General features: G+C 46.0%; 1 protein-coding gene across 2 annotated transcripts in view; it reads left to right on the forward strand.

The window, feature by feature from the left end:
• Window positions 1-24,780, forward strand: part of PRKCI (protein kinase C iota) — a 238,358-nt gene that overhangs the window by 100,774 nt on the left and 112,804 nt on the right. The gene's annotated exons all lie outside the window — the stretch shown is intronic.

A 24,780-nucleotide genomic window follows, 5' to 3' on the forward strand; every position in this document is an offset into this window, starting at 1 on the left:
ACAGATTTTTTCCACATGACATGGACCTGTGGTTGGCTTAAGGTCTGCTGGATAGATTCGATAAAGACCTTATGCAGGGTTATTGGGCTGAATATTTTACAAACCCTCACCCCACCCATCTTTGTTTGATGGGCACCCTTCCATTGCCCAAAGAGAAGAAGATACAGTATCGGTTTACATTTTTGGTGTTGGCGAAACGACACATAACTGTTTGATGGATGTAGGTGACGGGACCCGATGCTGTGAACTTGGAACGGAATTTGATGGAGTTGGCAGTGGCAGAGGAAATAAGAATGAAAATGGTATTCACTTATAAACATTTGGCCGATGATTTAGATGAATGGGCATAGACTTGCAGGGTGGTGACTGTGGGTGAGTAGGAAGGTACTGAAGTGGCTATAATGGACACATGGGAGTAGCAGCCATGCGGCCTGTATGAGCCATAGTGGTTCTTACAGTGTAAGGTGTCATGATATTTGTCACCATCTGTTTGTTTTTATTGTTCATGCTGCAAAAGTACCAATAAAAATATATTTTTTAAATGTGGGTGGTAGTATTCTTTCAAGAGATTGGATTTCAGTTCTTTTTGGAATTGTAGGTGGGGGGGGGGTGCTTTTCTGAAGGTAATGGTTATGTTGTGTAGATGGAGAAGCCCTGTTGCCTGTTTTTTTACCTTACATTTCTTCATCTGGTGATTTCTTGGCTCCTACTTTGCTGCTGACTGCTCAGTTAACTAGTTAAAACGGAGTCCTGTTTCGGGGATGTAATGCAGCTATTTTTTAGATTATTTAAGCCTGGATGGGTAGCCAGTGATGTTACTTGGCATTGCTGTGATTTGGTCAAACATTTGTAGTCGTTTGCAGAAATGAGTTTTAGCTTGTTGCATGTCCTTTAACGGTGCGAGAGTGATGCATGTGGGGACTTGGACTGTTGCCTCTGTCCCAGTGAGAGAGAGCTAATAATTTGAAGGTTTTCCTGAAATCTGGTTCAGATATGTAAACTTTCACTTTTATGAAACTGAACTAGTACTAAGATGTCTTGGTTTAATTGCCAAAATGTTCTTTAAAGGGGAGGTTTGTGTTGATAGTGAATCAGTTACTTTACATTGGCTGTCAGTTGGGGATTAAATCATACAGGTTTATAGCAGCTAGGCTACCATCAGAGGGTTGTTTGGTGCTATTGGTGAGCAGGAGAAATACTCCCCTTAATGAGATAGGAGCTGGGTATCCAGTACAGTATATGAGATTCAAGCAGCCTTACTTTTTAAGTAAAGTGATGCCATCCATTTATTTGTGGATCTTGAAACCATTGTGGAATATGGATCCCAGAGATTCCATATGGCGATTGAAGATGACGGGTGACCGGGTGGATCTTTAGATTTTTCTCAACAAGAAGGGTGGTTTCTTTCTTTTTGATGATCCCAGTTAGGCAAATTGATGTCGTTTGATGACATTGGGGGATGAATTGTTACAGGATTGATTGTCTGAAAAGGCTTTCTATTTTTCCAGGAAACAAACACGGGCTTGGTGGTTGATTTGGTTGTAGGCTGCGGCGAAGTCCAGCAATATAAGAAGACCAGATTCATTGTTGTTTTTTTTTTTTTTTAATGATACCTGCTTATGCGTTCTGAATCCGGCTACATAGTCCTGTATGATTGTTCTGGTTTATTTGGTCCTGCAATTGAGTGGCTGCTGCTTTCTGAATGGCTTATGATGAGTGGTAGATTGGTGATTAGAGGGTAGTTGGATATTATTATTTTTTTTTCCAAGACCGGTAACATCTGTCCAATTGTGAGTTCATCTGGAAAGGTTCCTTAGTTGAGGACGAAAAATTGTGTAGTCTTACATTGGATTACAATATAAGGTAGTGTTCATAAGCGATAGGCTGGAGGGAGTTCGGAAGTTCGTTGAATTGTGGTTGTTACAATGGCATGGGGAGGCATGGTGGTTGATTTGTTGGGTATTTTTTACGTATTTATTTTTATCTTCTATGTGAAAGAGTGGACCATGGTGCAATCGTTTGTTGGTTGTGGGATTGGGAATATAACGGGGATCCAGTATGGGATTGACACTGTTTGACTTCCTTGAAGTGCACCTGCTTCTTTCGGTTGGTCGCTTTGTTGTTGCTCATCTTGTAGAAGTCACCTATAACAGTAGTGATGTGTGATTTGAATTGGTAGAGATCCCTAGGTACTGTTGGTATCTGTTTTTTTTCTCTTTTTTGTCTGCAATTTGCTTGTTTAAAGTTCTTGTGTGTCCAATTGGTGGGGGACACGCCAGGGGTGAGGTTCGAAGTATTGTTTGTCAGTGGAGCAGCTGCCTCCACATAATTTCTCCATGCAATGCTGTATAGGTTGAGGAATGTGATATCAGTTTGTTTGGTGTGATAATGTTCTTGGTTCATCTTGAAGGGCGTTCAAGGAGAAGTTAAAGGATTGATGAACATGCATTTGTCTTTTGTGTAGACCTAATTGGATAGGTGTTGCATGGAAAAGGGGTGTAATTGACAGTTAATTCCAAAGGCACCGGGTCTAGAAGTGAAAAGAAGAGGAGGTGATCATAATGCAGTCAAGCGTGCAGAGGGGTGAGGTTTGAAATTTGTATGAAGTTATTTTTCTATGGGCCATAGAGGTCAGCAGAACAGACGATATGACACTGTTTTCAAAACTGAGAATTTGTAGTCTCAGGTTAGGAGTTTTAAAGATGTGGGAGTAGCTTGTATGCTTATCGTACAAGACCAGGTGAATTTGTGGATTAAGAGTCCTCCTCCAATACTGCAAGAGTGGTCTACTTGTTGAAAGTTGTAGTCTAAAGACCTGAGAATGGTGAAGATATGTATAGAGGAAGGTACAAACCAAATCTCGCTGTTAAAGAGGGCAGATAGATTGTGGTGTGTGATGATCTGTTAGTGATCATGGAGTTATAATTGAGCATCAGTGCAAGGTATGGCACGCACAGTTGGGAGTATGTTCTGGTCAGTGTGATATGAATAATGTTATTGATGTGGCTGCATGACAGTGCTGAATATATATTGAAGTGCCTGCGTGAAAATGTGAGATTTGACTGTACTTGAATGTAGCTAATTTGCATGAAAGTGCTGCAATAGTATGCAAGCTTTGGTTTTGACAGACTTCAATATATTTTTTGCTTGATGTGCGCAGGACAAGTCTCTTCTCCTTTCCATGTTTTGCTTTATCTTCCTGCTGTTTATGCTGGGACTTTCTGATGGATACATCTGCCAGTGGATTCCTCACCTTGTGAATATCCCCTGCGCCAGCATTCCACAGAATTTTTTCCTAGCTCTCCACGCCGACGTGGATGCCATAATTCCACGGCTCTGCTTGCGACTCCTTATGACGTCACCGGAGCCATAAGAGAGCCACGTCTGCGTGATGACATCCGTTCCCTTTTTTCCGCGCCGTCGACGCGTAACGGTTTTCTAGCACTCTCCTTGATTGTAGAGTTACTTTGTAGTTAACTTGTGGGTTACTGTTTCTAAAGTACTCATGTCTCCGTCGAGGAAGTCAGGATTTAAGCCGTGTAAGGAATGTGGGGGTCACCTGTCCATCATTGACCCCCATGAAGATTGCTTATGGTGTCTGTCGTCGGATCACGACGTAGGAAAATGAACCCTAAGGCTCTAAAGGAACGGGAAGCGAAGCTGTTCATGGCCAAGGCGAAGAAGGAAGGTAGAGGTCGAAAACGAGACAAGTCGAAGCCGGAGTCGTCGACTTCGCACTCGTCGAAGTCGAGAAGACACAATAAAAAGAGGAAGCATGACTCTGCGCCGGTCGACGAAGAGTAGGGCTTCAAGGTCGCCTTCACCCCGATGTCGCAGTAAGGACTTGGTGTCTCCTTCACCCTCTCCTTCTCCTCATGTCTCTCCGGATAAGTCTCCTTCGCCAAAGATAACTCCGGCGCAGTCTCCAGCGCCGATGGATTCACCAGCTTCCAACACCGAGCCTGATCAGGTTGCTGAACTCTCTCCTGTGCCTGAAGGTGAACCAGTGGATCCAGTAGAGGATCCGTCGGCTCCGGCTCCAGTTACTCCTCGGCTGGATGCAGGTTCGAATCCATACCCGCAATTCCCGACCCCGGGCGTGGATCCGTCGCATTTTTTTAATGCTATGTATGGAGTTTTTCAAAGAGCAGCCTTCCCATCCGGTGAACCTTCAGGTCCCGTGGGTCCAATGGCATTCAGTTTGGGCGTGCCACAACACTATGCTCAGGCACCATTTATGCCCTTCATGCGATGGCGCCATCATGGCAGTTCCCAGCGCCGTCTGGAGAGCCTTCCTCCCGGCCTCGTCAGGATTTTGTGCCTTCGTCGGAGCCTCCCTCGATGCCGACTCCAGCTGCACCGCGTGTGATGCCGCCGACTCCATCGGCGCAGCCGACTCCGTGAACGGCGCCGCCGACGCCATGTCCACGGATCCGTTCTCGAAGAGAGGCTCAGACTTATAGAGGAGGAGCAGTATCGTGTAGAGGAAGTGGAGGAAGGTGAATTGGGTGACTCAACGGATGAGTTTGAAGGTATTCAGGAGGCAAGTGGATTGGACACCACTCCTGAGTGGGAACTTTCTTCTTCCAGATCTTCTCCGCCTCGAGCTGGCTCCTTACCATTTGGTGATAAAGAAGGCCGCGGAGCTTCTGGACTTACAGATGCCTTCTGTGCAATATAAGCCGAACTTATTGACCGAGGTTCTTCATTCGCCTTCCTCTATTGTCGAGCCTCTGTTGCCTTTTAATGAGGCCATCTTGTATCCTATTATGGACGTTTGGAGCACGCCTCTTTCTTCGCCTGCTGTTTCTAGGGCTGTTGCGAGACGATATAGAGTAGCTCCAGGGGATCCGAGCTTCCTTTCTTCTCATCCTTCTCCAGAGAGTTTGGTAGTACAAGCATCCTGCTCCAAACAATCTTTGGGGGCTTTTCCACAAGCGCCAGCTGACAGACTCAAAGAAAATTGAGCAGTCAGCTAAAAAGGTTTTCTCATCAGCTAGCATGGCACTAAAGTCAACTAATGCTGCTTGCTTGTTGGGCCGCTACATTCATGCCTTGATGGACTCTGTAAAACAGTTGGCTCCCAAATTGCCTGATGAGGAGAAGGGTTCTTTCATGGAGGTTAATTCTGACACTCAAGCTGCAGCTAGGCAGGTTATTCAGTCAGGCCTAGATACGGCTGATTCTGTGGCCAGAGTTATGGGTTCTTCCATAGCCACTAGAAGGCAGGCTTGGCTCCGCTCTTCTGGTTTTTCATCTGATGTTCAGGCCACTCTGATTGACTTACCCTTTGATGGGGAAAAGCTTTTTGGAGAGAAAGCGGATTCTGCCTTAGAGGTTCAAAGATAGCAGAGCTACTGCAAAGTCATTAGGATTGCAGACCCAGTCGAAAGGTTATGGCTTCAAAAAGTATAGGGGTTTTGGGAGGTCTTATTTTCGCTCCTTCCGTCAACCTCAACAGCAGCAGCAGCAACAAAATCCTCTATAGGTCCTATAGAGGAAGACAAAGGGGTCGACGTGGTTCTGGCCGCAATCCCTCCTCCTCCTCAACCTCCTCTGCTCCCAATGATGCTACAAGGAAGCAGCCCTAGACCCCCCCATCCTGGATCATGTGGGGCCTGTTGAGGGTCGGGTGTCCCACTTTCTGCAAGGTTGAAATTGGTCACGACGGACCTTTGGGTTTTTAACCTTGTGGAGAATGGGTACGCCCTTCCCTTTCGAGAATTTCCTCCCCCTTACCCTCCTTGCCAAGGTTTTGCTCAGAGGACAATCTACTTCTTCTGCAGAAGGAGGTTCTTGCATTGCTTCAAAAAGGTGCGATAGAGGTGGTTCCAGAGTAGGAAAGGGGTCAGGGATGCTACTCCCGGTATTTCCTGATTCCCAAAAAGGACAGCAGGTTGCATCCGATTCTGGACCTCAGTCTTGAATTTTTACCTGAAGCAGGAGAAATTCAAGATGCTAACCCTTGCACAGGTTCTTCAGGTGTTGGAGCAAGAAGACTGGATGGTGTCGATCGACTTGCAGGACGCATATTTCCACATCCCAATACTGAAGTCGCACAGGAAGTATCTCCGTTTTACGGTTGGGTCGCAACACTACCAGTTTGCGGTCCTCCCGTTTGGTCTTACTACTGCACCTCGAGTCTTCACCAAGGTGATGGCAGTGGTGGCTGCTCATCTCAGGAGGTCGGGGATTCTGGTTTTCACCTACCTGGACGACTGAAAGCAGAGTCACCAGAGATGGTGCAACATCGTCTGCAGGTAACTGCTCATCTGTTATTCAACTTGGGTTTTTCAATCAATGTGCCCAAATCTCACCTGGTGCCCTCTCAGCGCAATTTGTTCATAGGGGCGGTACTGGACACTACTGTGTGTCGAGCATTTCCTCCGCCACAAAGAATTCTCTACATTCAGGAGATAATCCCTTTATTCCACTATGGAGCGGTTGTTCCAGTTCTGAAGGTCCTTCGCCTGCTCGGTCTGTTCACCTCCTGCATTCTGTTGGTCAAGCATGCACACTGGCACATGAGGGCGCTCCAGTGGTGTCTCTGCAAGCAGTGGTATCAGCACGACGGGGATCTCGGGGAGTCAATCAGGATCTCCAGAGAAGCTGCAGCGGATCTGTCTTGGTCTTGGTGGAGCGTGGAGGGCAATCTGTCTCAAGGAAAGCCCTTTCATCTTCCTCCAACGGTGGCCACCGTGATAACGGATGCCTTCACCCTGAGGTGGGGTGCTCATCTGGGGGATCTGGAGATCAAGGGTCTTTGGTCTCCAGAGAAAAGATTGTCTCATATCAGTCCTCTAGAATTGCGGGCGATACGTTTGGCGCTCAAGGTTTTTCTCCCTTCCCTTTGCGGTCAGTCGGTTCAAGTCCTTACAGACCACACTACCTCGATGTGTGTGGTATGTCAACAAGCAAGAAGGAGTAGGGTCGTACCGTCTCTGCAGAGAGGCTTTGCGACTCTGGTCCTGGGCTCAGGACCATCGGATTTGCTTGATGGTGAATCATCTGGCCGGGGTGCTGAACGTACGTGCGGACAGTCTGTCGACAGTTTTACGCCGACCACGAGTGGAGGCTTCATCCAGAGGTAGTTCAGCACATCTTCCGGACGTGGGGGACTCCTCGGGTGGACCTGTTTGCCACTCAAGAGAACGCGCATTGCCCGTCATTCTGCAGTCTCCAGTTTCCGATGCAGGGGGCGTTGGGGGACGTGTTTCAGTTGAGTTCGGTCTCTCAACTCCTTTACGCGTTTCCTCCCATACCCTTGATTCCTTGGGTTCTGAGGAAGGTTCGCCAAGACCGGGCCCAAGTTTTATTGATCGCTCCGGATTGGCCAAGAAGGGTGTGGTACACAGATCTACTTCACCTTTCGTCGCACCCTCCGCTCCGTCTCCCTCTCAGGGCAGACCTCCTCTCGCAGTCGGAGGGGCAGGTTCTACACCCCCACCTCCAGAGCCTGCACCTTCATGCCTGGAGATTGAATGGGGCAACCTGAGTTCCTTCTTTCTCCTGCCTGATGTGGTGGATGTTATTTTATCGGCCAGGCAACACTCCACCAAGTCCATTTACTCCTATAGATGGTCTAAGTTTGTAAAATGGTGTGGAAAGAGATCCATTGACCCTTTAAAAGCCCACCTTTCTGATGTGCTTCAGTTTGCTATTTCCTTGGCTCAGCAGGGTTGTGCTGTGGCCACGGTTAAGGGCTATTTATCAGCCTTATCGGCTTTTCTGTGTCTTCCAGATCAGCAGTTATGTAAATCTCCTATTCTTTTAAGATTTATCAAAGGCCTTACTAATAGGTTTCCACCTACTCCCTTTGTAATGCCACAGTGGGACCTTAATCTTGTTCTAACTTTTTTGATGGGGTCCCCTTTTGAGCCCCTTCATAGCTGTCCTTTGAGGATGTTGTCTTTTAAAACTGTCTTTCTTGTAGCCCTAACCTCGGCAAGGAGGGTGAGTGAGCTTCAAGCTCTTAGTTCGAAACCCCCGTTTTTATCCATACATGCTGAAAGGATGGTCCTCAGGACCAGGGCTGCTTTCCTTCCTAAGGTAGTTACTCCTTTTCATCTGGGGCAGTCCATTATTCTCCCTGAGTTTTATCCTCCTGTGAGACAGTGCCATCTTTCTTGCATGGTATGCCCCCACTTTGTGCTGAATTGCTGAATGTACTTTGACTGAGTGTGCCCTGGACTCCTGCCAATCAGGTGCCCAGGGCCTATGTTCCTTCCCTAAAACACAAAACCCAAATTGGCAAACCCTGGCCACATGTCAGCCCCTGGTAAATGGTACCCTTGGTACCCAGGGCCTTGTGACCAGGGAAGGCCTCTAAGGGCTGCAGCACCCATTGTGCCACCCTTAGAGGCCCTGTACCCTTGCACACACACACTGCCCTTGCAGGCTGAGTGTCTGGGTACAAGACAAAACGAAGAGTCGACATGGCACACATCCCTGTGTGCCATGCCCACCACCTACACTCCCATGGCATACATCAGCCACCCCTCTAGCTGGGTGCCCTATGCCAATGGTGTGGGCACAGGAGCAGGAGCCCTGTGCCCCTACAATACCCAGGTCCATTCCTGGGCACTGTAAGTGCAGTGCTGCCATTTAAGAGTGTATGGTGCTGGGAGCTCGTCAAACACGAACTCCACAGCACCATAATGGCAACACTGAAGATTGAGAAGTTTGGATCAAACTTCTCAGCACATTAAACCCACACTGATGCCAGTGTGGGATTTAATGTACCAAGCACCCCAGAGGGCATCATAGAGATGCCCCCTGAAACCTAACAAACAATCGAGGTCTGTTCTGAGACTGCCTAGGCTGCCTCACAGCAGACAGGTTGCTGGACCCCTGGGTAGGAGAGCCCCTGCTCTCCTGGGCCTGCAACAATGCACATCCTGGGCGAGGTGCTAAATCTCCTCCCCCAGGATGGGCAGGGGAAAGCTTCAAAGGCATGGCGCCTCTGTGAGCTTCCCCAGGCCACTGCAACCCCCCACTCTGGCGGGAAGCTTGGCCGGAAACCCCAAATAAGGACAGGGGATGTGCCAGCCTGCAAACCCCACCCCTCAGGTGGGGGAGGTGAGGTGAAGCGCATCTCCGGGCTCTCGCCATCTTGAAGATGGGAAGCCCTGCCCAATCAGGACTAGGCTACTCCCCCCCCCCCCCCCCTCCCACAGGAGAGAGGCAGGATAGGGGGTGTACCCACCCCAGGACAGGGGCCCATTGGTCCCTGCCCTTCACCTACCTGTAACGCCCCTAAATCTAGTATTTAGGGGCACCCTGAACCTTCCTCCCCCAGATTCCAAAATCCGAAGAAGAGCTAGAAGAAAGAAGACCTGCCCTGCAGCTGCTAAGATGAGGAAGACATCAACTGCTTTGGCCCCAGCCCTACCGGCCTGTCGACCCTCGAACCTGCTCCTGTTCCAACCCGGCATCTCTTGTGGCCAGCAACCTCACAAACCCCGGAGGACCTGGCTACCTTTTGACTCTAAGCCCCCTGGTACTCCCATGAGTAGAGGCTCTACTCAAAATCTACTTCTAATCCCTGGCAGCAACCCGGAACCGCGAACCCAGCACACTCTGCTCTCCTGTGCCGGAGTGAACAAAGACCACGAGGACGACCCCACGGCGACTGTGACCCAGAGTCCGGCACCCAAGGACCTCCCTCGACACTCCTGAAGAAGCCTGCAGCCTCAGAACCAGGTTGCCCCCCCCCCAACCGCGATCAACAGAGGGTAAGATTTCCCGACACCAAAAGGCACCCCTGCACCTGGCGCCCCGCGGCCCCCTATGCCCAATCCCGGGGTACCTACCTATCCTCCAACTACCCAACCTACCTCTCGAAGTGGTGGTGGCACCTGAAGAATCTTCGTCCCCGAGCTTGCAGCCTTTTTCTAAACCAACCAAGGCCCCCCTACCTCTCATAGGATAACATTTGGCCTAACTCTCTCTGCACCTGGCCGCCTTTGTGCCGCTGAGGGTGAAGGAACTGTACCTACCCGACCCTGGGAGACCCCTGAGTCTATGCCCAGAACCTTAACTCTGCCAGTCGAGTACTTGCCTTTAAACCGATAACTCAATTTTCTTCATAGGGTAACATTGACTGGCTTTTTCCTGAAATTTCTTCTAATTGTGGACTTTTCAAATCTTAAAATATTCACCAAAAATCAGCCGAGTAACGAAAACGAAAATACTCACCTGCTTTTAGGTGAGCTCCCAGTGCTGGATCTTGGTGCCCAGCACTGACTCTGAAAAATACTTACAACTGTACTTACCAGTAACCCAATTTTCTCCCATAGGAAATCATTGACTGTTTTTCTGTGAAATTTCTTCTGTCAATTTCTGCAAACTTTAAATATTCTTTAAAAATCGTATAAGTTCTGAAAACGTAATTGCTTACCTGTTTTGGATAAAGGTCCCAGTACTGAGTCTAGGTACCCAGTACTGGATTACAAAAGTAACGAGAACATACTATAGCTGCAACTTGAATTTTCTGCCATAGGGAATCATTGACTGTTTTCTATGAAATATTTTCGAAGTGTCAACTTTTAAAAAGGCAAAATATTGTCTAAAAATCATCGCAGTAATTAAGTCGACTTTTATCACTTGATTCCAAGTACTGACCCAGGACTGAATCTAGGATCCAGTCCTGGAATTCCCAAAGTAATCCTAAAAGTAATCTGTTGCAAATAACTTGAAACTTCCATTGAACTCAATGCATTATTGTGTTTAAAATTGTGTTGCCTATTGCAACCACTTGTAACTTTCTACAAAAGTCAATTGCATATTGCAAAAGTATTTTATATAAAGCCTCTCATTCTGAGAAAGTATATTTTAATACCTGTTGGTTCTAAAATAAAACAAGCATATATTTTTATATATAAACCATTGGCCTAGAGTTCAGTTATTGAGTGTGTGAGACCATTTGCTGGCTGAGTGTGTGCAACAAATGCTTTACACTGTCCTCTGATACTGCCTTACTGCTCGACCAAGCTACCACTTTAGAGAGTAAGGTTATATCTAACTTTAGCCTCTGCCAAACCTCTGGGGACTGTGGACTCTATACACCCTGTACCTATTTGGGAACAGTCTATGCAGAGCCACTTTCTCACACCTCCCCCTCACCCTTCCAAGGAGGAGAGACTTCACCGCTTGGACCCTAAAAGAGCAGGGAGCTTTTATTTGGACAGAACAAAGGATTTTCGTTTGGAAGATCAGCTCTTAGTGGGCTATATTGGACACTCAAAAGGCAAAGCTGTGCTCAAGTGCACTCTGTCCAGGTGGATCATCCTAACCATCAAGATCTGCTACGCCCTTGCTGGTAAGGTACCTCCTGAGGGTATTGGAGCTCATTCTACTAGAGCCAAGTCTTCCAACTCTGCTTTGGCCAGGGGTGTTCCAGTTGCAGACATTTGTAAGGCCGCGACTTGGGCCTCCCTCCATACTTTCGCAAAGCATTATTGCTTAGACTCTGAGATGAGGAGGGAGGGCCATTTTGCGCGCTCTGTCTTGCAGGACTTTTTGGTATAGGAAGGTGGACACCCTCCTCCGGAAGTGGGACTGCTGTGGGAATCTATTCACAAGGTGAGGAATCCACTGGCAGATGTATCCATCAGAAGAACAAGTTACTTGGCTTCGGTAACGCTTTTTCTGGTGGATACAGTATCTGCCTGTGGATTCCTCACTGACCCACTGCCTCCCCGTTGTCCACCTTTGTATACCTAAAAAGATACCTTTTTTGGCTGATTGTTTATTCATTGTATTTTCTATCTAGTACATTTATAGGAAATGCTTTTTTTTTTAGCTTTCCTTTTTGACTTTGTGCTCTTTATATTGGTTCAAATGTTGTGTACTATGTATACTTGAGTCTGTGTCAGTCCACCTGTTCGCCTCGAAGGCACGGAAAAAATGGGTGGAACGGACGTCATCATGCCGACGTGGCTCTCTTATGGCTCCGATGACGTCATACGGAGTCGCGAGCGGAGCCATGGAATTATGACGTCCACCTCAGTGTGGAGAGCTAGGAAAAAATTCCATGGAATGCTGGCGCAGGGGATATCCACAAGGTGAGGAATCTACAGGCAGATACTGTATCCACCAGAAAAAGCATTACAGAAGGTAAGTAACTTGTTCTTTACTTCTTTTTAGGTCGAGCCTATAGCGGCAGCACGCATGCGCTGCTCGCTCTGCGAGGCATGCAGTAATGGAGTATGGAGTGGAAGCCACGCCCACTCCCCCGCCCATCTTTTTCATTGGCTTGTGTCTTTGTCAATGTCAATGTCAATGTCAATGTCAAAGATTTTTATATAGCGCACAAATCACCAAAGGTCGCAGGGCGCTCGCAACCAAGACAAAGAGACTGGACAGTGACGTTATATTGATGTGCCTAAGCTTGTTGGGAAAAGAGCCAGGTTTTCAGCTTTCTGCGAAAAAGTAGATGGTCGGTTATGGAAAGTAAATCCAAAGGAAGTCTATTCCATAGCGTGGGAGCCTGGTATGAAAAAGAGCGACCTCCATTGCGGGCAGTCCGGACACGGGGTTGGACAAGTAGAGGTCTAGCGCTGGACCGCAGCGAGCGTCCTGGGACGTACCTTTGAAGTTTTTTTGCCAAGTATAGAGGGCCGGTGCCTTGCATCAGCTTATGCGTAAGGCATAGGATTTTAAAGCGCCCTCTTTGGCGAATTGACAACCAATGTAGGGTATTCAAAATGGGAGCAGAGGGAGTGCGTGGAGGGAGGTCCAGAACAAGCCTCGCGGCCGTGTTCTGGAGAATCTGTAGTTTGCAGAGTTGATCCTGGTTGAGTGCTGTAAATAAGGCATTGCCATAATCTAAACGACTGATGATTAGACCCTGGACCAGAGGTTTCCTGGCCTCTATGGGTAGCCATTTAAAAATCTTGCGTAGCAGACGCATGATGCCAAAACAGGTCCCCAGCACTTGATTTACGTGGGTTTTCAGAGATAAAGAATTATCAATTGTAATACCCAGGTTACGCACTGCGAGCTTGGGCGTAGGGCAGGTACCCAGCTCTGGAGGCCACCAGTCACAGGTCCAGAACTTTTCAGCCTTCCCGAATAGGATTACCTCGGTCTTCCCACCGTTAAGCTGAAGCCTGTTTAAATGCATCCAGTCATTGATCTTAATTAAACAGCTCTTGAAACGTGTTTGGACATCAGACTGGTCAGGATCACAAGTCACTAACAGCTGAGTATCATCGGCATATGATAGGGTGTCAAAACCATAAGACCTGATGATGTCGGCCAACGGGGCTAGGTAAACATTAAACAGCATTGGGCTGAGGATCGAGCCCTGCGGGACCCCGACCGTTACTGGGTAGGAACGGGAGGTAATCCCGTCCACAGAAACCTTAGTAAAACGATCCGCCAGATAGCTCGCAAACCAGTCCAGGGCCCTCCCTCTGACACCAATCTCCCACAAACGATGTTTGAGAATACTGTGGGAGATTGTGTCGAATGCTGCCGACAGGTCCAAAAGGACCAGGATTGCCGACTCTCGGCGATCCAGGGCCAGTCTGATATTGTCCACTACCTCAATAAGTGTGGTCTCCGTGCTATGAGCCGCACGGAAGCCTGATTGGGAGGGATCGAGGAGCCTGTGGGTCTCTAGATAGGTCGTGAGACGTTTATTAACTAAGAGCTCCAGGACCTTCCCAAAGTAGGGGAGCAAAGAGATAGGACGATAGTTGGCTGGCAGGCTAGGGTCAGCCGAGGGTTTTTTAAGAATGGGCTTCACCTGTGCCTGTTTCCATCTTCGGGGGAATGTGGCTTGATTAAGAGACTGGTTGAAAACAACGGTTAAGGTATCCACAAATAGAGGTAAAATTTTGGCACAGGAGCGGGGAGGAAAGGGATCGGCGGGGGAGCCAGACTTAACCCTTACTAGGCTCTCCCTGACTTCGATGCTTGTTATGGGATCAAACTCCGTTAATAAAGGAATGTTATTCTGTTGAGGCGAGGGACTAGTTTGACTCATATTGGTGGTATGGCAGACATGAACGGCTGTCCGAGAAAGAAATGAGGCATAGATAGTTTTGATCTTGTTATCAAAAAACAAGGCAATGGAGTCGACCCAGTCTTGGGTAGGTACAAAAGAAGATCGCTCAACCTGAGGGGCGGTAAATTCCTTCAGTATCTTGTGTAGCTCTTTACTAGAGTGAGCCGCTTTGTTGATACGCTGAGTGAGATAAGCCCTTTTTGCGGATTTAATCTTGTTCATATAAATTGAGTGAAAATTTATATAATTTCTGCGGTGCTCATCAGTCTTTAATTTCCTCCACTGACGTTCAGCGGCCCGACATTTTTGCTTGTCAATTTTTAGTTCCTCAGTAAACCATGGTGAAGCATTACTTTTTACTTGGACCCTTGTAAGAGGGAGAACTTTATCAAGGGTCTGTGTGATAGATAGTTCTAGGTTACTAACAGCGGAATCAACTGCATCCACCTTTACTCCTTGTGAGAAAGGCCCAAAGTGAGATGAAAAGGTGTCAATTGAAAGTTTACGCCAAGGCCGAATCCAGGTGTTTATCTTTGAGCTATCATTGATAGGCATGGTTAAGGGCATACTGAAGTCAAGAATGAAGTGATCGGTCCATATTGTCGGGCGAGGAGAATTGATAGTTAATTTAGGGGAATTAGTAAATATTAGATCTAAGGTGTGGCCCGCAGAGTGGGTTGGTCCAACCACCCTCTGAGTCAAACCTAGTGTTAGCATTGCCCCAATGAGATGGCCTGTATCAGGGTCGAGTGACTGTTCGGCATGATAGTTAAAGTCGCCAAGTAAGATGAAGTTGTCTGCCGCAAGTACATGAGGTGCAATAAGTTCTAGCAGTAGCTTTGTCCTTTCTAAATGCTGCCTTCTGATTGGTATAGGCTGTTAGTCCCTCCTTATGACGGCCATCTTGTCATTTGTATCCTTCCATGGCTACTGGCCCCTTCGAGTGTTGCATGGTATGTTATTTAGATTGTGAGCACTATTCTCTTCTTATGCCTTCCTGCCCTCCCCACACATCCCCACTCTCATTGTTCGTACCTTCTCGCCCTCCTGCCCACCGCCAGCACTCCCTTTTGCAATGCAATAGGTCTTGTGTAAATGCGAGTCCTATTGCATTGCAAATGCTTGTTATATTTTTTCTGTTGCTGGCATCTCACTGCACCCCCTCTGATTTGGTAAATAATGGCTGATGTGATTATGAAATCATGCGTGGGGTTCGGTCCAAAACCAGTGTGATTTTCTTTTAATCGAACAGGAGCTGGAAAACAGTTTGTAACTAGCTTAGCGTTAACCTATCGTTCAAACGATATCTGACCACATTTCTGTTATGTAGACGGCCTGACGCCTCTACCTTTTGTTACCTAAACCTCTTGAAGTGAAGTGTTTTGCCGAAGATCACACAGCTCAAGCAAGTGCGAATGTTGAAATTGGAATTTGGGACCCCAGGTGACACGATCGATAATTTAGCCGCTGTCACACATAGGCCACCTCCCTAAGACCCCTGCATTGCTTATGTATAAACTGGTATAATGCTGTGATGGAAGCGCAACATTTCACTGGACGTGGATGCTTTCCAGAACATTCTGGAAAATATTGCGCTTTGCCTCTCGGAATCCCAGACTGGAACAGGATTTATAAACCTTGGCAACGGGGTGTGACGCAGATAACGTTAGGCAGGCATTCTGAATTTAGGTAACTTTGTGTTCTGGGGTTTATAAAGTATTCGCTTGGAAACTGACGTCAACTGAAGCAAAAATAGTCCTAAAACTGAAAAGTCTGTCAGGATATTCCTGGAAGCACATTATGGATCCACTGTTCTAGGAGTCTGATTCTAGGAGACTGAATAGGTACCTAACAGTTATTCTTGTAGAGTTTTAAGAGATAGCCAGGATCTCTGCAGAGCAACAAATTACATCTAACAGATTTATAGTAATGTTAGTACCAAAGTCTAACAAGCATTGACATAGACAATAGGTCTCGCCTTTGGGACCTTATAAGTGTTTAGCCATGCAACAGCTGATTTTGTTGCACCAAGGAAATAGTGCTGCATAACTAAATACTTATAAGGTCCCAAAGGCGAGACCTATTGGCTATGCCAATGCTTGTTGTAGAATGGATGCACAATTGCTCTGTTAGAGAATTTGATGAGAAAAGGCAGGCCCATAGATTGTAGTATTACCATGCAAATCAGCACCCCAGTGGGAGTCCGACAATTGCAGGGACCTGCATTCACAATCACAATGTCATTTACAGCACAAAACCTACACCATTGCCAATCTGAGTGCAATAATTACCTGGTGTCTATCAAACAATGTGATGTAGGATCGCTCCACCGATTAATGCAAGTTGCAGATGTTGTGTAAAGTGCATAGAACCAGAGTCAGCATGGCTTTGCTGAAGGTGCCAGAAGCAGCAAAGGAGACATGGAGTAAAAAATGGCTTTTGTTGATGTACAGATTTGTGCTGTGCCCACGTGTGTGCATGTGTCTGTGTGAAGCAGACTGAGCATGGGACTTGTCTTGTGTTCCTCTTGCCTGGAAGCGTAATCTTTCCCTTGGCATCTCTGGGACCCACTGTGGGATCTGTTGGTCCTGATACAACATACAAGGCATATATCTAGCGCATCGACAGTAATACATTGCATTCTATATTCATCCCTGGCATGGTGGAGCCCATGCCTGGCTTAAGGTTTGCACTGGAAATGGTGGCTATTCTTGATGTATTCCGAGCATCTTTCATATGATGGTGCCTGCACCTGGCATAATGCTGGCCATCCATGCATCCTGTGACCATACCTGACATTTGGACTCTGTCCTTGGCAAGCTTGTGGATTATGGCAATAAGGTGCCTGCCATGGCATATTTTAGGCATTCTCTGGGGGCAGTCCTGGCAAAATCGTGGTAATCCCTCTTTTATTATGGTCCAACATAAGCATGGAAGTCAGTGTGTTTGTGTGGCAGTAGGCTATGATACCTTGTCTGTGCTGTGGCACGGATAAGGCGTGTATGGGCACATTGATGCATGACAGCGTACCAAATGTTTCACGTTAAGTTAAGGTGAGTCACCCACTATTCAAACTCCCATCCATATAAAATAGTTAATCTCCTTTGGCTTGAAAGGGAGCATACGCTCCAAAAATCTGACTTCGGCCCTCTTGGAGTCTCAACAGCTTAAAATGTATTTTGATAACTGTGTGGGGGGAACTTGAGCACTTAAATAAACACAATCTTTTTACATGTGGGTGACACATGTCATGGGACGTATTTGTAATTTGGGGCATACCTGCTAAGTGCCCCCCAGGTCATGTGTGAGACCATCAACCAGTCCAGCTTTTAGGCCAACATGCTGGGATATTTATTAGAGCGCCACTAGAAAACTGCATATCCCAGAATGCAACGGGTCCTTAGCTAAAAACCTAGGACTTTCTGTAGGTGTCACCCATGTCATGGGGGACACGCCGACCCCCGGAGTGATGTGCAGTGCCTCACACAACATTCCTCAGCGTGCTCCTCACCGCAGGGTAGCAGGAGGTCACGGTGTCACTGTCGGGTTTGTTGAGAGGTCTGGGGCCGCAGCCCCCTCACTCCCTCCCTCCGTCACGCACAGCTCTCCGCCCACTGACAGCCAAGATGGCGGCGGAAGAGTGCATGAACCGTGCAGGCACTGACCGCTCCTGAGGTGAGGAGGGGGCCCGTGAGGGATGGAGGGTCGGGTGCCGAAGGATGTGGAACTCCCTGGGCCGGTACAGGACACAACATTACTACACCCCCTTGCCCGCGAGCAGCGGTGGATAACTATGGCCGGTCTAACGGTTCCGATCTCCTGACAGGAAGAACATGCACTCCGGGAAGCTATAGTTGGGGGGAGGAGAGTGACTAGGACGAGAGTGTCTACTGGGCCCCAAAAAGAGGTTCTACAGCTGGTCCGTGTTTAGAGATTGTAGGCGTCCCCCACACAGCGTGAAACAGAGAAGCCAGAGAGGGAGCAAGTGACTAGAGTGCCAAGCGTCTAGGGGTGTGGGTAAGAGAAGAGGGTGAGCGCAGCCGTGGGATGTAAGTGATTGGGTCGCTAGTAGGATTTAGAGGTAGCGAGAAACTGCATGAGGAACGCAGCCGGAATGGGAAAGGTGTAAAACAGTAACAGGGACCTGGGTGAGAAACTACCCAAGGACTGAGTGATAGCAAAGGGGCGCAGCTGCAGGTCTTCCCCGACACGCATTGCTGAGAACGTAGAATAGAAGAGTGGTGCGCGCACCACACCAAGACATGTGTTTTGAATTATCACACACGCAACTGTGCATGATAATTCAAAACACATGGCACCCGTGCAGGTAACCGCCACCAATAGACCATAGACTGAGCAATGCGCCCGCCTTTGGCCAATTGCGTGCTGTCTTTGTTAAAAAGACGCACGCAATGGCCAATAGCGTAGGACAAAAGAAAATGCATACGCACAAGCGTGTGCGGGCAGATTTCAAAAGCCCCTTCATAAAGTCTTTGCCAGAACAGCGCATGCGCGCTGTTACAGGCTCAACCTAAAGAAGGAGGAAGTTGACCCTGGTGGAAATTCCAGTTCACCAGTTCCTACCGTATCCAACTCTTTGACCAATATCGAACTGCTGATTGGAAAATTTTAGTTGATTGCTTTTGCTTTTTACAACTTGTTTTTGGTGTCGGATGATATTGGTAGCCCCTGACGTTATTTTCTTTAAATTGATGAATTTCCGTTGTATTTTCCTCTTGTGTATATATAGTCTGATATTCAAAATCCCATGTACTGGACCATCATCAATAATATTTTTTTTGTAATTGGCGAACTGGCATCCCCTCTGTGCTAGAACTTAAGTCTTTCACTTTAAATGTTTTCGTATGGGCACGATGCAGGTCACCCAAGATGCTACTGAACACCCCAGAGAATGATGAGTTCATATATTTTAATTCTTCATGGCTCTACATGCTTTTAGGCTTGTTTGAGGCAGTTTTGGTGTTTTTTTTTGCAATCTGGGAAAATACGAGGCCTAATCTATGAAAAACCTCCCTATATATTGACATCTTACCTTAGTGCTGGATGTCCAAAGTCTAGAAAAGGGGGTTTATTCATATATCTAGTCAAATATGTTTAAAAGGTTTAGCCAAAACGCTTGTAACAAATAAAAGCGCAGTACACAAGCCCATCCAGATAGACAAAAATGGCCCAAGACATTAGCAAGGTGTCAAATTCATTGGAAGATCAACTTTCAGAGAAAGCCAAGTTCAACAAATGATCCTTTAAGCGTGATTTAAACATAATCCAAGAATAGAAAGGTCATTCACAAAATCGGCAGGTCATTACAGAATATTTGATCAAACAAGGTAAAAGACCTAAAATGGAAAGGAGCGCAAGAAGGAAAGGACCTATCTGGAGCCCTTGGTTGGCCTAAGTGTAGTGCCTGGTATGTTGTTTAAATATGGTGGAACAAAACCTTTAATCCCTTAACACGTTTGGATACAATATAGATTTACTAACATTAAAAACGAAACGTAATAGGCATCCAACAAAGGGAGGATAAAAGAAGATTTACTGTGTTAGTCCACAAAGGCCAGATTAATACCTTAATACCTATTTTATAGGTTATTTGCATGGGATATATTTAGATGCAATTAATTTGAATGTTTTGCATAATCTGTTTTTGTGAAAATGTGTTTTTTGGACCCAGCCCTTGTGAACCATTGTTGATTATCTCTGATCTTAAAGAACATGAGCGCAATGTGTTAAATTCAAGCTTTGAAATAAAATCACAACAAAGATTAGTGTCTTTGGGGACAATAAACCATAATATGCCCCGACCTCCAAGATGCCCATCTCGCATCTTGCGACTTTTTGAAGAGACTAGAGATTAATGCACCTAGTTTCACAAGTACACAAAGTTTAGGTTACTCCTATTGGTATAGTGAATGTGTGCCTCTGGTAAGACCACTCAGACTTTGCATTGCTTTCTATATGAAAGCTGCAAATTGAACACCGTTCCACCTAAAAAGGTCTGAACTGTTGCCTCAAGACCCACTATAAAAGGAGAGTTGGTACCAAAGTGACCCCGGCCTACTCCCTCAGGTAATCGTGAGCCTAGAGTGGGAGTGGTGAAGTTACGTCCTCCTCTGTAATGTGGTGTGGTACTTCCATATCTGATACTACTGATAGTAGGGGTATTAATAATTACATATACAATCAAAAAAGAAAATTCGATTTATATAGCGCAAACTCGACCCAAAGGTATCTTAACACCGGTCCTGACAGATAGGTTTCACCCAAATCCATATTAAGAGGTCACTCATAATGAGGTTCTCAGTTGTCCCATTTAAATGTTGTACGTACGACGTGCATGGTTTCATTGAAATGTAGCTAGGTGCAACTGTTGCTACCCCTGTCTCGCTGCTTGCAGCCTCTGTTGATTTGGTTTGAGATACCTGTGTTTTCATATGGTTTCACAGTAAGGATGCCTTTTTTTGCTACTTATAGTAGCTGGTTCTTAGTGCTTGCTATGTCTGTTTATTTGCGGACTAACACTTGCTTGAGTTTTCATTGAAGAATGTTAAAAAAAAAAAAAAGTCAGTGGCTCTCAGAGTTAGAGGTCATGTTATGCCACATCATGTAATTAAGTTGGGCGTCCAAGGTGATGACACGTCTGCCATATATTATTTTGCTGCAATGCATCCACAGAAAGATGTTTGGAGGTTTTATGAACCTCTTAACGTAGGTGTAGCCAAGTGCTAAACAAACACACCAAACAATTACGCTGGGGGAAATTGACATTGACTAGTTATTCTTCGTTTCTACTTGCTCTAGTCACAGTATATATTTTTAGACATTGAACTATGCCTGTGAAAAAATAATGGACTATTCTGAAGGTTAAATCAAAATACCATCTGATTGTTTTTTTGGTGATTAAATCATCTTCAGTGGTGAGAAGAGGTTGACTCGTGGATGGGATTTTCACAACCCCTGTCACCTGCATATTTCCCCTTTGAAGCTATCTAAAAAGTCTGAATCTTTTTTTTTTTTAATCCAAATAAAACTAACTAAGACCGGTCATTGGTTGAAAACCGGTTATGGCTGAAAATTAGTTGTACCCGGAAAACTGCATTCCCTCCCCTAATTTTTAAACTGATAAATACTCTCAGTACAAGTATAAAAAGGCTTATAAAGCGCTCGAATACCATAAGGTGTCTTGGCGCTGTGGTGTATGTGACTTGCAGGAGAATAAAATTACAGCTGGACCTGGAATAGGTGATGCTTGAGCAATTTTCTGAAGAGTACATAGCTAGGTTGGAGTCGCAACTCGACAGGCAGTTGGTTCCATAATCTCGCTGCACAGATGGCGAAGGAACGCCCACCCCATCTGGCAAGATTGAATCTGGCGTACACAGAAGGCCAAGATTGGCCGATCGCAGAGCACGGAGCGGAGTGTAGGGTATAAGCCTGTCAGTCCCATCATTCGCGCCCCCGCCAAAACGAGCCCGATGCACCAAACAAAGTGCCTTGAACTCCATTCTTTGTTGAACCGGGAGCCAGTGGAGGGAGTTCCTTCCCGCAGAGGTGGAGCAGCCCCTGGGTAAGTTAAGGATAACACACAGCACAGCACTGTACTAGAAGTGCACTGTCTTTCCATTTTAGTCCACTTAATTCAATGCAAAGATCATCCTCAAACAGGTGGTTCTATCAATGAGTGCACTGTCCAGAGAGAGACAGATATATATATATATAGAGAGAGAGAAAGAGTTATTGATGTGTTTCTCTCTGCATTGTGATATCGACGTGGTCAGAGCTGTACTTTCCAGTTTTATTGTGTATATATAGGCATATATTTCACATCAAATCATTTCTCACAAAGCTAGTTTCTTCTGGAAGTTGTAATGCACTGTGAAATCGACTTGAACTCTCTCCATACAAATACGTAGTACATATATACAGTACGACCCCTCTACAGATATATACAGTACATTTTAGTATTTTGTTCCTTTACTGCATTCTATCACAACAACACAATCGACATTTGAAGTGTGAAGGTGGATGTATCAAATATCTCGTTTGAATCAAGCAATACTTTCTGCAGCTTGAAAACAGCTTGAGGGTTTCATGTCCGTGATACATGACTAAGTGTGCGTCATGAGCTCCAACCATGGCTGCGCCTCAGAGCTTTCCCGTAATGCAGCGAGTAGCATGTGTGTTGCATAACCGTATTTCACGTATCGACAGGTCATGATGTTTTGCCCTCGAGACTGCTCTGTGGAATAGCTAATTTGTATACCTTATAGGTGCTCTCTCGTTGGGTCCAAGAAGATGATGACTCTACTTACCATCATTCATGCTCTGGGCTCAGCACCAGAAAGGGTTAATGGATCTCTGATTGGATCCTTTCCATCCTGACCTTTTGCTTAGTTGGCAGATCTTGTTAGTGGCCGAAGCATGCACAAAAATATCCTCCTTTCCGATGTAGTTTGCATTTTCTTGTAGTTCAAGCCCACTTGTTGTTTTATAGTCTGCTGCAATAGATTTATTTGCATGCATGCCAACTCTTTTTAGTTCCAGACTATGCTTGGCCAGATTACGTAGAATGCAGAACCAGCCAGTATGAGCAATATCTAGGATCTTCCATTGGGCATGTCACAGCCCAAAGAAGGGAGACTTTGTTGGGTCATAGTGGGAACATGATCGACGTTTGAAGTGTTAACAATGTCCCATAAGGCCATCACAGGAAAAAGCTCTGTGTACCCTTCTAGGAGGACTTTCTACAGATATGGTGCGTATGCTTGAACAAGGCCCTCTCAATTTGGACACTGAAATTAAAGAAAGTGAAATTCAGGATTCATTCCCATTGGCACATGTGGTGGCAGTTTAAACAACTTTCTGTCCAGAGATCTATGAAATAACCAGACCAGTTAAAATCCAGAACACTCCCCATACTTTGATGTTAAGGCACATTTTTGCCAGTATATGCAGGCAGTGGTCTGGGGTGGCCATGGTTCTCCTAGTCTTCGAGGGCTCATTTTTAGGTTGAGCCTGGCCAGGCATGCGCTGCTCTACGAGGCATGCTGTAATTGAGTATGGTACAAAAGGGGGTGGTGATGGACGGAGCATCAGAACCAATCAAACACTCACACCCAGTCAACAGATCTGGGTTTAATCCATCACCGTTCTTTAGCCCACTCTGCCACCCTAGTTCAGACATGGCCATATGCAAATCAGTCTGACCCTGTGCCTCATGGGAACAGTCCAGCCCAAACTGCCAAGCCATGCCTTCCCTGGCAGTTCGGGCTGGACTGTTCCCATGAGGCACAGGGTCAGACTGATTTGCATATGGCCGTGTCTGAACTGGGGTGGCAGAGTGGGCTAAAGAACGGTGATGGATCAAACCCAGATTTGTTGACTGGGTGTGAGTGTTTGATTGGTTCTGATGCTCCGTCCATCACCACCCCCTTTTGTACCGCGTAATTGAGTATGGGCGTGAAGTTCCGCCCATATTTTTAATTGGCTTGTGTCTTTGTCCTTTGTAAATGCTGGCTTCTGATTCGTTAATAGGCTTGTTAGTCCCTCCTTAGTACCGCCTTGTCTTCATTTGTAACCTCCCATTAGGCCTGGGTCTTTTACTTCTGTTGTTACTCAATATGTCTTATTTAATCGCTAAGCACTATTTTCTTTAAAGAGTTTCTCCTACTGCAGGCACGACATGCTTTCCTGCAACATTCAGCGTGCCATGAGTTCTTTCACTTTCCAAGCAGCCCGGAACAATGGCGGCTACTTCTTTGAAATGAAATAGGTCTCGCATTTACAAGAGTTTGAGCTATTGGCATTGTAAATGACAATGCCTTTTATTTGTGTTAATTATTAAAACAGATCAATAAAAGGCATTGTCATTTGCAATGCCAATAGCTTAAACTCTCGTAAATGCGAGACCTATTGCATTGCAAATGCTTGTTAATACTTGCTTTAACGCTTAGTTGTGAACCCTTCTCAACTCTCTGTGCTCCCATTCTCTACATTATCTACTTTCCAGTTCTTACGTTTAATGAGGTGAATAATACGTTGAACATGTGGCACTTTTTCGGTTATTGACGGATTGGGCAGGGACACTTTTATAAAAAAGAATCCATGCCTTTCTGGTTCATTACCCATGGACATCCATTTGGCGTAGATGTGCAGTAGTATAGTGGTGACCATACCAAGTCTAGGCTGTGAAAAATTGAAAATGTGAATTGTTGAACGTCACTTGTCGTTTCTGCTTGGTTGGTCTTTTTTGGGGTAGGTGTTGCTAATTACTGAACATCATAAAATCCCATACTGCTAGATAGAACAGTGAAATTCAAGGGGTCTAATTTTTTAATTGGTAACCTTTTTATGAAAGGGCAACATACACTAACTTAAAAAGCTCCAAAAAAGTACGTCAAGTTGTCAAAAACAATATATTGCTTTTCAGAGACGGTAGTTTTATTATGTGCTATTCGTGCTTCCACTTGTTCCTCCAATCTTTCCCTCAGTTGTATTATAGTCTGAGGTTAATTTTCCGGGCATGAACAGTCACTTTCTTGTCTTTACGTTCTTAAAAACAGTTTGCTGCTTGTCCTAGAGGTCTGTTATAACAAACCATTCCCAGTATCTGAACTGTTTTTTGTTGTTATCTTTTGTGTACTATAAAACCTCCTCGTTTGCATAGTTACTGCTGGATAACAAACACCTCCAGTCCTTCACAATCTCTCAATCAATCGAGGTTCTTAATTGTTGGGATATTTATCATA

Source organism: Triturus cristatus, chromosome 11, assembly GCF_964204655.1.
Source record: "Triturus cristatus chromosome 11, aTriCri1.1, whole genome shotgun sequence".
Lineage (NCBI taxonomy): Eukaryota > Metazoa > Chordata > Amphibia > Caudata > Salamandridae > Triturus > Triturus cristatus.